Consider the following 14,915-nt stretch of genomic DNA (forward strand, 5'->3'; position numbering starts at 1 on the left):
GGCTCGAGAATGATTCTTCTTCAAAACAGAGTTTTGAAGAAGAAATCGTCAAATTTGTTTTTGTAGTGTGTTATCTCAAAATCAAACCCTGATAGGCTGCTGTTCAGGTTGATTCTAAGTAACTATTTCAAACCTACTTTAGGTTGCGGCTTAGCCTCCTCAACCTGAGAGGGCTCTCTCTGGGTGTAATAATGATTTTGATTAAAAATAAGATGGCTAACTCTTGTAGAACAACTGTGACAAATATGAATGCTGGAAATACATCAAACAAGTATCCATTAGGCCTATGGAGTCAACAACACTTCAATACAACAAAGATCTTGACCTTACATGGAAGTCAGGGCATTCAGCATTTGAATATTCAGAATATACACTCATAAGGAACCACACAGTTTATAGATGCATACAGGAAATCAGAGCAAATTCAGTGAATTCTGAGTGATTATACATCCATACCACTATAAACAAAACTAAGAAGAAGACAACATCACACATTCTGAATATGAAAAATCCTTCATGAATTCTAAGAAGTAAAATCAAAATTATATTACTGAAAGTGAGTCTTTACATAAGCCAAATACTATGCTCTCTTATAAAGTTTTCCAACCTTGATTACATTATTTCTTCTCCCATATATAGAGTTCATGTAGATTCCTTCCTCCAGCATGAGGGGAATTTGAATTCCTCCTAATTTGACACCTATTTACACTTAAAACTAACTATTTAATACAAAGGACAGCTAACTAGGAGTCCTAGAGACCTAATACAACTAGGAGTGTAACTCCTTATTATGATTACAACAACCTTATCTAAACTTTTAAAACATTATTTGACACCTAAAACTCCATGAAGTCGAATTTGATGAAGCCCATAACCTTCCAGCTGGCCCTTGATGACTCATCCTTTTGGTGTTCCTAGAAACTAGGAGACTGTCCCTTGCTCTGTTCTGGCTGAAAAATAGGTCTTGGGACAGAGATCATAACTTCTCGTACAAAATGTATTTGGAAAAAATGAAGGAGGATTTTGTGAACCAATCCATGCTAAACAAAAATCTCTTTTTATTTTTTTAAATACTACTCCAGCCGCCCAAAATCGATCCTTGAAGAAGATGTGTAAAACAGGAAATTTTGATTTTTTGAAAAACTGCACCTACAACAGTTTCGTAGCGCAAGTTTAGTCTTTCATTTCTCCAATACCGTAATGGATTTGAGGAAACTGAAGGAGGATTTTGTGAACCAATACATGCTTAACAAAAACCTCTCTTGGTTGTTTCAAACACCTTTCCTACCGTCCATAATATTTCTTTGAAAAACATGTGTCAAACAGAGAAATATGCCTGTGAAAAACGACACCTACAGCAGTTTCGTAGCGCAAGTTTGGTCCTTCATTTCTCCCAGATCATAATTGATTTGAAGAAATTGGAAGAGGTTTTTGTACTTCAGTATCTTAGGAATGAAAACCTCTTTCAGTTTTTAGAGATGAGTTTTTAAATGCTCAGAAACTCTTCTAGAAGTTGACTGGTAAAAACAAGGAGAGAAAGTTCCCCCTTTTTATGCTTTTCATTCTTATGCTTGTCTTCGAATCCTTCTGCTGACCATGTTGTCTCCTTTGCTTGATGTTTATACCTTGTAAGTAATCCCTTTCCTTGAATTGGGCAATCTCAAGGTTGGTAGACATCAATTTCTTTTCTGACTTCCTCAAAGCTACATTCTTCTTCTTGAGTGCTAACTGCCTTACTTGAGTTTAAATGGAAAACTCTGATGTATGTTGAACCTGAGCTTTGCCATGTGCTTCTTATGCATGAAAGGAGCATGAGAATAACCAAGACCAATTCTCCCTTACCTTACCCTTTTCCTTTGAAATCTTTTCAGTGATAACAGTGGCTCCACTTTGGATAGTGTGCCCTTGTGGTACACTAAGAACTCGCAGGTCTAGTGCCTTATCCTCTTATGATAAACAGAAATTTGTTTGACAAGCATCCCCTTTAAGCTTCTTGGGCCTTCACCTCGGGCTTAAACTTGATGATCATTGTGAGAGAAAGAAATCTACCACTATTGAAAAAAAAATGCTCAGTCAACCTTGAGCTTATTTGCATTTTCCTACCTACCTACCCTATCAGCTGCAAGCTCCACTTGTAGCTCAAGCAACATGATATTTCCAATAAAGCCAATCAATTATCCTCTCTGATATTGGAGGCTCTTGACTGCATTCAACCTCAAAATAACCATGGTAGTGAGATGACCAAATCAACCTATAATGTATATGATCTTCATAATGCAAATGAAATTGAAATGCTGATGTGCAAAACTTTGCCATGTATTCATTTATAGGGTCAAAGAAAACATGGTTATTTTGATAATCATCATAACATTCTATCTCTTTAGACAACTGATCCTTAGCCACACAAAATTCCTTTGATGTGCTATCCAACTGCCTTTCTTCATGACTCCCATAGACAATGTAATTTTCCTCACTATTGTGATCATTCTTTGATGTAAGCTGCTGCAAGGAATTACATAAATGATCAACCTTTTCCTCTACCTGAGGGTTATAAAAATTTTCTTCCAATATTTCTTCTTGTTGTGTGTAATCATTTTTATCTTCATTATGATTCGAAGACTGAGAATACTGCTGCATCTCTTCATTCATATCAAAGGATGAAACATGGTTTTCACAAGTAAATCCCTGCTGCTCTTCATGCTGCGTTTCATGAGATGTTATACTTTCTTCTTGGTGTTGAAATGCATTGTTATGAAGAGCCTCTAAAATTTCTTCATCCATAAATTCATCATCATCATAACAATCCTCCAAATATTGAATAAAACTCGTAGAATGTTTACAACAATCTTTGACCAGCAATAAGGAGGGATGACACTCTTTATACATGTCATAGAACACATCATGGAAATCAGCAAGAGAATATAATGAACCATTTTCCAAACTTTTATACCAAGACCATGCTTTTCCTTCTAAAGTGGTCATAAACATCCTCATGAGACAATCTTCAGGGAAATGAACCTTAAGACTGCGTACATGCATATGAAACCTAACCAAATGAAGAGCAGCATTGTCTTTCTTTTCATCTTTGAATATCGGAAGATCCTCTAACCAATCAACCTTTGGCATAGGATTTGGAAAACCAGGGATATGAGATCGATTCATAGGAGCATACCTGGAATTCATTCTTGCAGTGGAATTCATCTTGTAACTTCATCAAGCTACTGATCTTCTAGCAGTGGAGTCACCTTCCAATTTCTTATTCGATGTGTGGAGTCGCCAAGGTAGTTTTGCAGCCTCAAAAAGATGTCTGAGCTCCTGCTACCTTCAGAAGTTCAACCTCTTAATTTCGGGAATGAATAGACTTCAGGCTCCCGGCAGACGCACCAAAATGTTATCTCAAAATCAGACCCTGATAGGCTGCTGTTCAGGTTGATTCTAAGTAACTATTTCAAACCTACTTTAGGCTGAGGCTTAGCCTCCTCAACCTGAGAGGGCTCTCTCTGGGTGTAATAATGATTTTGATTAAAAATAAGATGGCTAACTCTTGTAGAACAATTGTGACAAATATGAATGCTGGAAATACATCAAACAAGTATCCATTGGGCCTATGGAGTCAACAACACTTCAATACAACAAAGATCTTGACCTTACATGGAAGTCAGGGCATTCAACATTTGAATATTCAGAATATACACTCATAAGGAACCACACAGTTTATAGATGCATACAGGAAATCAGAGCACATTCAGTGAATTCTGAGTGATTATACATCCATACCACTATAAACAAAACCAAGAAGAAGACAACATCACACATTTTGAATATGAAAAATCCTTCATGAATCATGAGAAGTAAAATCAAAATTATATTACTGAAAGTGAGTCTTTACATAAGCCAAATACTATGCTCTTTTATAAAGTTTTCCAACCTTGATTACATTATTTATTCTCCCATATATAGAGTTCATGTATATTCCTTCCTCTAGCATGAGGGGAATTTGAATTCCTCCTAATTTGACACCTATTGACAGTTAAAACTAACTATTTAATACAAAGGACAACTAACTAGGAGTCCTACAGACCTAATACAACTAGGAGTGTAACTCCTTATTATGATTACAACAACCTTATATAAACATTTAAAACATTATTTGACACCTAAAACTTCATGAAGTCGAATTTGATGAAGCCCATAACCTTCCAGCCGGCCCTTGATGACTCATCCTTTTGGTGTTCCTAGAAACTAGGAGACTGTCCCTTGCTCTGTTCTGGCTGAAAAATAGGTCTTGGTACAGAGCTCATAACTTCTCGTACAAAATGTATTTGGAAAAACTGAAGGAGGATTTTGTGAAAAAATCCATGCTGAACAAAAACCTCTTTTGGGTTTTTTAAATACTACTCCAGCTGCCCAAAATCGATCCTTGAAGAAGATGTGTAAAACAGGAAATTTTGATTTTTTGAAAAACTGCACCTACAGCAGTTTCGTAGCGCAAGTTTAGTCTTTCATTTCTCCAATACCGTAATGGACTTGAGGAAACTGAAGGAGGCTTTTGTGAACCAATATATTCTTAACAAAAACCTCTCTTGGTTTTTTCAAACACCTTTCCTACCGTCCATAATATTTCTTTGAAAAACAGGTGTCAAACAGAGAAATATGCCTGTGAAAAACTGCACCTACAACAGTTTCGTAGTGCAAGTTTGGTCCTTCATTTCTCCCAGATCATAATTGATTTGAAGAAATTGGAAGAGGTTTTTGTACTTCAGTATCTTAGGAATGAAAGCCTCTTTCAGTTTTTAGAGATGAGTTCTTAAATGCTCAGAAACTCTTCTAGATGTTGACTGGTAAAAACAAGGAGAGAAAGTTCCCCCTTTTTATGCTTTTCATTCTTATGCTTGTCTTCGAATCCTTCTGCTGACCATGTTGTCTCCTTTGCTTGATGTTTATACCTTGTAAGTAATCCCTTTCCTTGAATTGGGCAATCTCAAGGTTGGTAGACATCAATTTCTTTTCTGACTTCCTCAAAGCTACATTCTTCTTCTTGAGTGCTAACTGCCTTACTTGAGTTTAAATGGAAAACTCTGATGTATGTTGAACCTGAGCTTTGCCATGTGCTTCTTATGCATGAAAGGAGCATGAGAATAACCAAGACCAATTCTCCCTTACCTTACCCTTTTCCTTTGAAATCTTTTCAGTAATAACATAGTGAATATGTAATTTTTTAAAGCTCAAACATGCAATGTTTCAAGCGCAGCCCTGGTCATCTTCTTCCAAGATCGCAAGCCAAACACCCCTGCAAAATTGACAAAGAGGGTCATCGTCAGTTCAAAAATCAAGTGGAAATAAGCAAAATAGCGTTGTATTAAAATGTGAAAAAGTGCCGCGTATAAAGCGAAAGAGAGAGGGAGAAAGCACTTGAAGCTATTAAGAGAAGTATCTGGGAACAAAGAAGCCTAAGAAACTCGTTATCAAGCCAAGTGAAAAGTTTTGATTTTCATTTGACTGGGAGAATACTAAAGATACTTCACTGGATATGAATTCCTTGTACCAAAATCCTCATGATGCACAACTGTTGTTTTGTCGGGAGTTTCGAGCTGGGGTGAATCATAGGAAGCAAAACAAAGCTTGCAGCAAAGAACAGAGTTTGTAACTAAAGGCATTTTCAAGCATTACGAAAATGACTTTGGCAAATTTAAAATTGGAAATCTTCATGTAAAAATCATGTCCCCAAGCGTGTAAAGGTCAGAAAAAACAAAACAAAATCGTTTGGGGTGAGCAAGGTCGAAATTGTGTTGAAATAGAGCGGCGCGACGCATAGAAAGAAGGCGCGACGCACATGGGCCGCGTGGTGCATTGGGTGCTCCTCCGTAGTGTAAATTAACAATAGCACGACGCACTCACCAGGCGCGACGAACTGGGAGTGCGCACGATGCACAGAGCCCCCAGCCCAAAATTTTATCTCCACTGCTCAATTTTTCAAACAACTGCAAATTTTTTGATCCAAATGAATGTGTGAATGCGTTTGCCACTGATGTTGACTTCGGTTTGGTGTTGTCTGGAAAGAGGCATTGAATTTCTCGTATCAATGACTCATTACTTCAGGTAATGGAGAAAAAGTGCACGTAGATACCAGTTGCTTTCGTGATGGAAACAACCTATACATGGAAGTATCAAAAGGCGACCTTGGGCCTTCTGTGGCATGCCACGAGCTACAGAAAGCTCACGAATTCTATGAAAAAGTCCTCGGTGTCAGTGGCACTGAGGAGGACAAAGCTTCACGTTATAAAAACTTGGTTGCCTTAAATTGGTTATGAGGGGAAAACCGAATGGATATATCATCAAGGAAAAAATTGCAAGGAAACAGAAACAAGGAACAGGTTTTGCATTATGTGTTGCAAGATCCGGGATGACCAGATGCCTAGAGTTTTATTTCAATGCTTTAGATTATGGAAGCCTGGCAATGAAAGAACTCAGATTGAAGACACAATTTCCAAAATCGTTCAGTAGTCTTCTGATCAGCTTTACGGTGATCGTTGCACAAGTTTTGAACCCCTCCTTAGAGTTCTCTGCGAGACCGTGGCAAGCTCTAAAACAGAGTGGGTAGGGAGGAGAATAATGGGCGCTATGCTTTATAAAATCCATGCATAGTTCATAGGGGCGTCGAATCCCTGACGAATAAAGAATTATCTGACAGGGATGGTTACAAGAAATGTTTGAACGCAATGCGTGACTGTTATGGACTCCTTGAATGAGTTGAAACCCTTGTAGTTGCTGCTTCCATGGGAAAGGAAGTGGTGAAACATGTAGCAGATTTGAAAACGGAGGTTTTCAAATACCAAAAGCTGTGTGAAACAGTCCAGGCACGCATTCAAGTGGAAGAGCTCCTAGAGAAGGTAATGTGTAGCGATATGGAGATAATCTGGGAAGCTATAGATTATTTCAAGGTTTCCTTTCGTATTGCAGAAGAAAAGCATTTGGAGAACGAGGCTATTGCACTGAACGGACTTGGGAAATCATATTCCTCTGTTCTGAAAATGGAGAAGAAAGCCCATCCCTACCACTTTCAGAGCATCAAGATTGCACTTGCCATTATGTCTGCACGGATTGTAAGTTCTGAGTGGTACATATATTCTTTTGAAGCTGTGAAGAAAACACCAAGACGAAGTTGAGCAGGAGGTCACTTCAATGTTTGTATCAGTGACTAATCAGGTGATTAAAAATAAATAAAAAAATGCGCTGGTAATCAAACAATGGTGATACAAGTAATTTCTACAAACTGAAGACACGTGGTGAGCTTAGAAAATGGCAGCTGGGTGCGTTCATTAAAGGCAAAATTTTAGTGGAAACCATTTTTATTGAAAAATTAGTTTTTGTTCAAAAGGCCAGCATAAGGTGAAAACTCACCGTAGCAGAAAGATAGGAGCGCGATGGTATTCAGACGCAAGGAGTAGTGACGAGTGAGCCTAGGGATCGGGATCATCACCAAAGTTCGAGCGCATAGGAGAGAGTTAACAGATGTAGTGAAGGTTTATATAGAAGAAAAGGTTGCCAATGCAGTTCAGAAAAATGCCAACCTGGTAAGAGAAGTCGATGTCCGTTTGTCCATCCGAGGTGGGGAGATTGGAAAAGACCCGAAAATCAGGTGGAGTGAGGTAACCATCTTCACAAAACAAAAAACATGGAGTTGTAAGAGCTGAAGAGGAGGTTGAAACCATTTATGCCAGCATAGACATTGTCTCGGATATTATTCGGAGAAAGTTGAGGAAGATCAAAGAGAAAGATGGGGGCCATGGCCGTCCATCCAAGATGTGCAAACAGCCTAAGCCTTGGGAGTTTCTCTTAGAATTGTTAGATGTCAAGGATATGCCTGACAAAGAATCTGATGATTTGGTGATGTCAAGGACACGCGTTATGAAGAAATTTATTTTTTTGATGAGGTGGTTCGGGCGAACTACTTTGAAATGCCACTAATGACCAATGAAGAAGCCTTAGAGGAGTTGGTGAATGTTGATCATGATCTCTATGCATTCCGTAATTCGGAAAGTGGAGAAATAAATGTTCTTTATAAAAGAAAACACGGTGGGTATGGATTGATAGTTTCAAAAAACTATGAAAGAGGGTAGACAACAATGGAAGCGCCAGAAGTTCCTAAGTTTAAAACATAGATAATTATCATAGCAGAGAAATAGGAACGAATGGTTTATTTCTGTCTTCAGTTGCAACTCAAAGGTATTTACAACTTCAGCTTCCGCCTCTCCATTGGTCATTTGAGTGGAAAATGTAACGCTGTTCTATCTTTAGAATAGATGGACAACTCCTTTGCTATTTTCATGATTTTAGTTGAAATAGATCCCTCATTTTTTTTGGTCGATTTGTTTTCTCATGGTAGAGATTATTTATGGTATGAAAAATCATTTGTAAAGGGGCCTGAGCTCTGAGAAAAAGTGTGGGAGGAAAAAACATAGCACTATCACTGTACAGTTTTGACAGAGAATTAATTAAATGGTGCAGCTCTGATTTATAAGATTCTTGCGTTATGAATTTAGCATGTGTTTCTTCCTTTATGTTTCATATGTCTTTGTTATGTTTTTCAGTTCATTCATGATCGTTTCCAGCTGAATAATTTTAAGTGAGAAAGGTAGAATTTAGTCATTGCTCTGCCTTGAGGAAGTGTTCAGACTTTATGTGCTTTATTCTTCCTGGAAAGGATTCATACATTAATGCCCTTTTCAGTCTTCTTAAACAATCTTTTCACCCCATTAAATTCAATTTTATTGCTAAAGCCTCATGCCTATCTCGCCTTATGAAATATCTTGTACCTCTGGTTAAATCTCTGCTCATGCTGTCCTTGTCCCATACAGCCCAGAAACTCAGTCATTTATTGAATTATCTCTTTCATATCTGTTTACTAGCCTAAAATCATTATCAGTTTTGCATTTAAGTCATCTCAGACCCTATTGGATATCTTTTGTCGAGATAGACCCGGAGAGAGCCCTCTCCTGTCCTCGTAGGGCTAGCTACGAGGCTGAGCCTGGTTTGATGTTACCTTGAAATCCTGCCTTCCTTCAGCCTAAGGTAGATTCAAGCACTAACATAGCGGTGACCATATTGTGGACAACGAAGTTTACTTGTAGATTGTCTTGCCCCAGTACATATCTCAAGTTCCGATCTGATTGTTGATGGTGGACAACGATCAGACATCAGAAGGCTGAAATCATCACCTGGCGATTCCATTCACTGAAGAATCCAACAATCAATGCTTCATGGTGACTCCACTGCAGAGAGATGAGTAGTCTTGAGATTTTCAAGATGGAACGGGTTGCAAGAAGATATGCTCCTATGAGCCGAGATCACATTCCAGGTTTCCAAATAAAATTCCGAAGGTAGATTGGTCAAGGAATTTGCCGACGTTTAAAGATGATGGTAAGAAGGATGCTGCTTTACATCTAGTTCGATTTCACATGCATATTCACAAGTTGAAGGTTGATTTTCCTGAAGATTGCCTGATGAAGATATTCCTGGCCACCCTAGAGGGTGAAGCCCAATCTTGGTATGAAAGTTTACCGCCTGCTTGTATTTACTGTTTGAAAGATTTTCATACCATGTTCTTTGAAAGGTATAAAGAATCTTATCCATCATTAAATTTAGCTCAAGACTGTTTCAAGCATGCTTATAGTTTTATTGAAAGCCTTGAGAAGTATTATGAATATGATAATTTCATGGATGAAGAGATCATGGAAGCCCTATATCAAAATCCGTTTCAGCAGCACACATAAATCTTAGAGGATACTTGTCAAGATCAGCAGGATGAAGATTTCCATATGGTTGAAAGTGATGAAAGAGGAAATGTCATTTCAGATCTGTCCATAGAAGAAGACAGCATGTAGGTAACGCAGGAAACTAATGTTCCAATCTCAGAAAGTGATGATGATAAATCAGATCGAGAGACAGATTGTGATGAGGAAAAAGAGAGTTGCATGGTTGATGCTGTCTCAAATGGAGAAAGCGGATTTACAGACCTAACTGCCCTCATCTCACCAGAACTAGATCTTCATGAGAAGGCAGCTCATTCCCTCTATGAAAAACAAGACGAGATTTTCGTTCAAGTAAGTGAAAAGGTTTCTCTGGATGAATTTATGGTAGATGATAGAAATGTTAGTGTTGGGTTTCAAGAATCATTTGAAGTTTCTTTTCTCATGATTGATGAATGTAATGAGAATCTGTCTTTCATATCATATGAAGATGAACTACAATATATTTAGACTACAGAAGATCAGGCCATTCAGGATTCCCTTTCAGATTATTCCTGATACGTCTCATGTTTTGAAGTGTTATTTGAAGGGGGAATCTGCACATCTATTTGTTCAGAATTTTTTGAGAACTAGGAACATGCTCTTATTGAATTACAGTGTGATGAAAGATCAAAATCAAAGGAGAAAGACACCTTGCTCTTTCAGCAGGAGGAAATACTTCATGTTTTTCATGATCCAATGGAAAATCTGTTGCACTCAGCAGTGAAGGTGATTATTGCAGTATTTAGTGATGAAGGAGATCATGGTCAACTGTGTTTTTGGATGCCCAGTTACCAGTATCTATTGTTGACTAGAAGATCTGATCAGGAGGATCAATCAAGAAGGCATCTGCTTGATTGGTTGCATTGGCATTTTGATATAGTTTGATGGTATATTATTTTGTAAGAAACACATGTGGTCATCTACTGCCACCAAGCTTTAAGTTTTAAGTCCAGGTCTTAGTCATTTTGAGTTAGTTTGTTAAAGGCAAGTTTTTTCAGCCATTTCAGCAGTTATTTCAGTTTAAAGTTGAGCTAGTTTGAGTCAAAGTCTAGTGTTGTTTGTCGAAATAATGACTCCATAGCCCAATGGACGAAGGCACTGTCTAGCTCTCCCAGAGATCTGCCATTCTTGGCACCTCCAAGGAGCTACCATCCCCATTGGAGCCAATGTTAGAGTCGGTCTTTACATCCCTCCGTCAGAGATCAGTTCTCTTATTGCATTTCATTTTAGGTGTCTCATTTCGTCATTCATCTGCATTCTGCTAGGGGCATGCAATAATCTGACGGAAGGTTCTTTTCATTTATTATCCCTCATGCCTTGCTCTGTTGGCTCTAGTCTGTTCATCAAAGTCAGTTTTAAAGTCATGTACAGTCTTGTTTGGTCTCATGGTCAGCAAGAGGCATTTCAGTCAGTAAGACTAGGGTTAGTTGATTTGGTCTTCAACAATGTCAAATAACGCCCACAGGCCATGAGGATGTCTCCAATAAGTCTTCATTTCAAAATATCCATTATCAATAAGGCTCAAGAATGATTCTTCTTCAAAACAGAGTTTTGAAGAAGAAATCGTCAAATTTGTTTTTGTAGTGAATATGTAATTTTTTAAAGCTTAAACATGCAATGTTTCAGGCGCAACCCTGGTCATCTTCTGCCAAGATCGCATGCCAAACACCCCTGCAAAATTGACAAAGAGGGTCATCGTCAGTTCAAAAAGTCAAGTGGAAATAAGAAAAACAACGTTGTATTAAAATGTGAAAAAGTGCCGCGTATAAAGCGAAAGAGAGAGGGAGAAAGCACTTGAAGCTATTAAGAGCAGTATCTGGGAACAAAGAAGCCTAAGAAATGTGTTATCAAGCCAAGTGAAAAGTTTCGATTTTCATTTGACTGGGAGAATACTAAAGATACTTCACTGGATATGAATTCCTTGTACCAAAATCCTCATGATGCACAACTGTTGTTTTGTCGGGAGTTTCGAGCTGGGGTGAATCGTAGGAAGCAAAACAAAGCTTGCAGCAAAGAACAGAGTTTGTAACTAAAGGCATTTTCAAGCATTATGAAAATGAGTTTGGAAAATTTAAAATTGGAAATCTTCATGTAAAAATCATGTCCCCAAGCGTGTAAAGCTTAGAAAAAGAAAAACAAAATCGTTTGGGGTGAGAAAGATCGAAATTGTGTTGAAATAGAGCGGCGCGATGCATAGGAAGAAGGCGCGGCGCACATGGGCCACACGGCGCATTGGGCGCTCCTCCGCAGTGTAAATTAACACTGGCGCGACGCACTCCCCAGGCGCGGCGCACAGAGCCCCCAGCCCAAAATTTTATCTCCATTGCTCAATTTTTCAAACAACTGCAAATTTTTTGATCCAAATGAATGTGTGAGTGCGTTTGCCACTGCTGTTGACTTCGGTTTGGTGTTGTCTAGAAAGAGGCATTGAATTTCTCGTATCAATGACTCATTACTTCAGGTAATGGAGAAAAAATGCACGTAGATACCAGTTGCTTTCGTGATGGAAACAACCTGTACATGGAAGTATCAAAAGGTGACCTTAGGCCTTCTGTGGCACGCCACGAGCTACAGAAAGCTCACGAATTCTATGAAAAAGTCCTCGGTGTCAGTGGCACTGAGGAGGACAAAGCTTCACGTTATAAAAACTTGGTTGCCTTAAATTGGTTATGAGGGGAAAACCGAATGGATATATCATCAAGGAAAAAATTGCAGGGAAACAGAAACAAGGACCAGGTTCTGCATTATGTGTTGCAAGATCCGGGATGACCAGATGCCTAGAGTTTTATTTCAATGCTTTAGATGATGGAAGCCTGGCAGTGAAAGAACAGCAGTGGTTAACTCAGATTGAAGACACAATTTCCAAAATCGTTCAGTGGTCTTCTGATCAGCTTTACGGTGATCGCTGCACAAGTTTTGAACCCCTCCTCAGAGTTCTCTGCGAGACCGTGGCAAGCTCTAAAACAGAGTGGGCAGGGAGGAGAAGAATGGGCGCTATGCTTTATAAAATCCATGCACAGTTCATATTTCGACGGGGCGTTGAATCCCTGACGAATACAGAATTATCTGACAGGGATGGTTACAAGAAATGTTTGAACGCAATGCGTGACTGTTATGGACTCCTTGAACGAGCTGAAACCCTTGTAGGTGCTGCTTCCATGGGTAAGGAAGTGGTGAAACATGTAGCAGATTTGAAAACAGAGGTTTTCAAATACCAAACGCTGTGTGAAACAATCCAGGCGCGCATTCAAGTGGAAGAGCTCTTGGAGAAGGTAATGTGTAGCGATATGGAGATAATCTGGGAAGCTATAGATTATTTCAAGGTTTCCTTTCGTATTGCAGAAGAAAAGCATTTGGAGAACGAGGCTATTGCACTGAATGGACTTGGGAAATCATATTCCTCTGTTCTGAAAATGGAGAAGAAAGCCCATCCCTACCACTTTCAGAGCATCAAGATTGCACTTTCCATTATGTCTGCACAGATTGTAAGTTCTGAGTGGTACATATATTCTTTTGAAGCTATGAAGAAAACACCAAGACGAAGTATTTGAGCAGGAGGCCTCTTCATTGTTTGTATTAGTGACTAATCAGGTGATTAAAAAAAAATAAATGCGCTGGTAATCAAACAATGGTGATACAAGTAATTTCTGCAAACTGAAGACACGTGGTGAGATTAGCAAATGGCAGCTGGGTGCGTTCATTAAAGGCAAAATTTTAGTGGAAACCATTTTTATTGAAAAATTAGTTTTTGTTCAAAAGGCCAGCGTAAGGTGAAAAGTCACCGTAGCAGAAATATAGGAGCGCGATGGTATTTAGACACAAGGAGTAGTGATGAGTGAGCCTAGGGATCAGGATCATCACCAAAGTTCGAGCGCATAGGAGAGAGTTAACAGATGTAGTGAAGGCTTATGTAGAAGAAAAGGTTGCCAATGCAGTTCAGAAAAATGCCAACCTAGTAAGAGAAGTCGATGTCCGTTTGTCCATCCGAGGTGGGGAGATTGGAAAAGACCCGAAAATCAGGCGGAGTGAGGTAACCATCTTCACAAAACAAAAAGCATGGAGTTGTAAGAGCTGAAGAGGAGGCTGAAACCATCTATGCCAGCATAGACATCATCTCGGATATTATTCAGAGAAAGTTGAGGAAGATCAAAGAGAAAGATGGGGGCCATGGCCGTCCATCCAAGATGCGCAAACAACCTAAGCCTTGGGAGTTTCTCTAAGAATTGTTAGATGTCAAGGATATGCTTGACAAAGAATCTGATGATTTGGGAGATGTCAAGGACACGCGTTATGAAGAAATTGATTTATTTGATGAGGTGGTTTGGGTGAAATACTTTGAAATGCCACTAATGACCAATGAAGAAGCCTTAGAGCAGTTGGTGAATGTTGATCACGATCTCTATGCATTCTATAATTTGGAAACTGGAGAAATAAATGTTCTTTATAAAAGAAAACACGGTGGGTATGGATTGATAGTTTCAAAAAACTATGAAAGGGGGTAGACAACAATGGAAGCGCCAGAAGTTCCTAAAGAAATAGCAAAGGAAAGCGAACGCCTAAGTTTAAAACGTAGATAATTATCATAATAGAGAAATATGAACGAATGGTTTATTTTTGTCTTTAGTTGCAACTCAAAGGGATTTACAGCTTCAGCTTCCGCCTCTCCATTGGTCATTTGAGTGGAAAATGTAACGTTGTTCTATCTTTAGAACAGATGGACAACTCCTTTGCTATTTTCATGATTTTAGTTGAAACAACTCCCTCATTTTTTTTGGTCGATTTGTTTTCTCATGGTAGAGATTATTTATGGTATGAAAAATCATTTGTAAATGGGCCTGAGCTCTGAGAAAAAGTGTGGGAGGAAAAAACCTAGCACTATCACTGTACAGTTTTGACAGAGAATTAATTAAATGGTGCAGCTCTGATTTATAAGATTCTTGCGGTATGAATTTAGCATGTGTTTCTTCCTTTATGTTTCATATGTCTTTGTTATGTTTTGTAGTTCATTCATGATCGTTTCCAGCTGAATAATTTTAAGTGAGAAAGGTAGAATTCAGTCATTGCTCTGCCTTGAGGAAGTGTTCAGACTTTATGTGTTTTCTTCTTCCTGGAAAGGATTCATAC

General features: G+C 38.7%; 4 pseudogenes; all 4 read left to right on the forward strand.

Annotated features, from left to right (window-relative positions):
- Nucleotides 1-6,013: 6,013 nt before the first annotated feature.
- Nucleotides 6,014-7,166, forward strand: LOC149205894 (uncharacterized; annotated as a pseudogene).
- A 133-nt stretch (nt 7,167-7,299) lies between these two features.
- Nucleotides 7,300-8,120, forward strand: LOC149205895 (ribosome-binding factor PSRP1, chloroplastic-like; annotated as a pseudogene).
- A 4,146-nt stretch (nt 8,121-12,266) lies between these two features.
- LOC149205896 (uncharacterized) lies at nt 12,267-13,400 on the forward strand (annotated as a pseudogene).
- A 71-nt stretch (nt 13,401-13,471) lies between these two features.
- LOC149205897 (ribosome-binding factor PSRP1, chloroplastic-like) lies at nt 13,472-14,368 on the forward strand (annotated as a pseudogene).
- The last annotated feature ends 547 nt before the right edge of the window (nt 14,369-14,915 follow it).

Source organism: Pinus tabuliformis, chromosome 1_2, assembly GCF_031772625.1.
Source record: "Pinus tabuliformis cultivar Carrire ecotype Pingquan chromosome 1_2, CPIR1, whole genome shotgun sequence".
NCBI lineage: Eukaryota > Viridiplantae > Streptophyta > Pinopsida > Pinales > Pinaceae > Pinus > Pinus tabuliformis.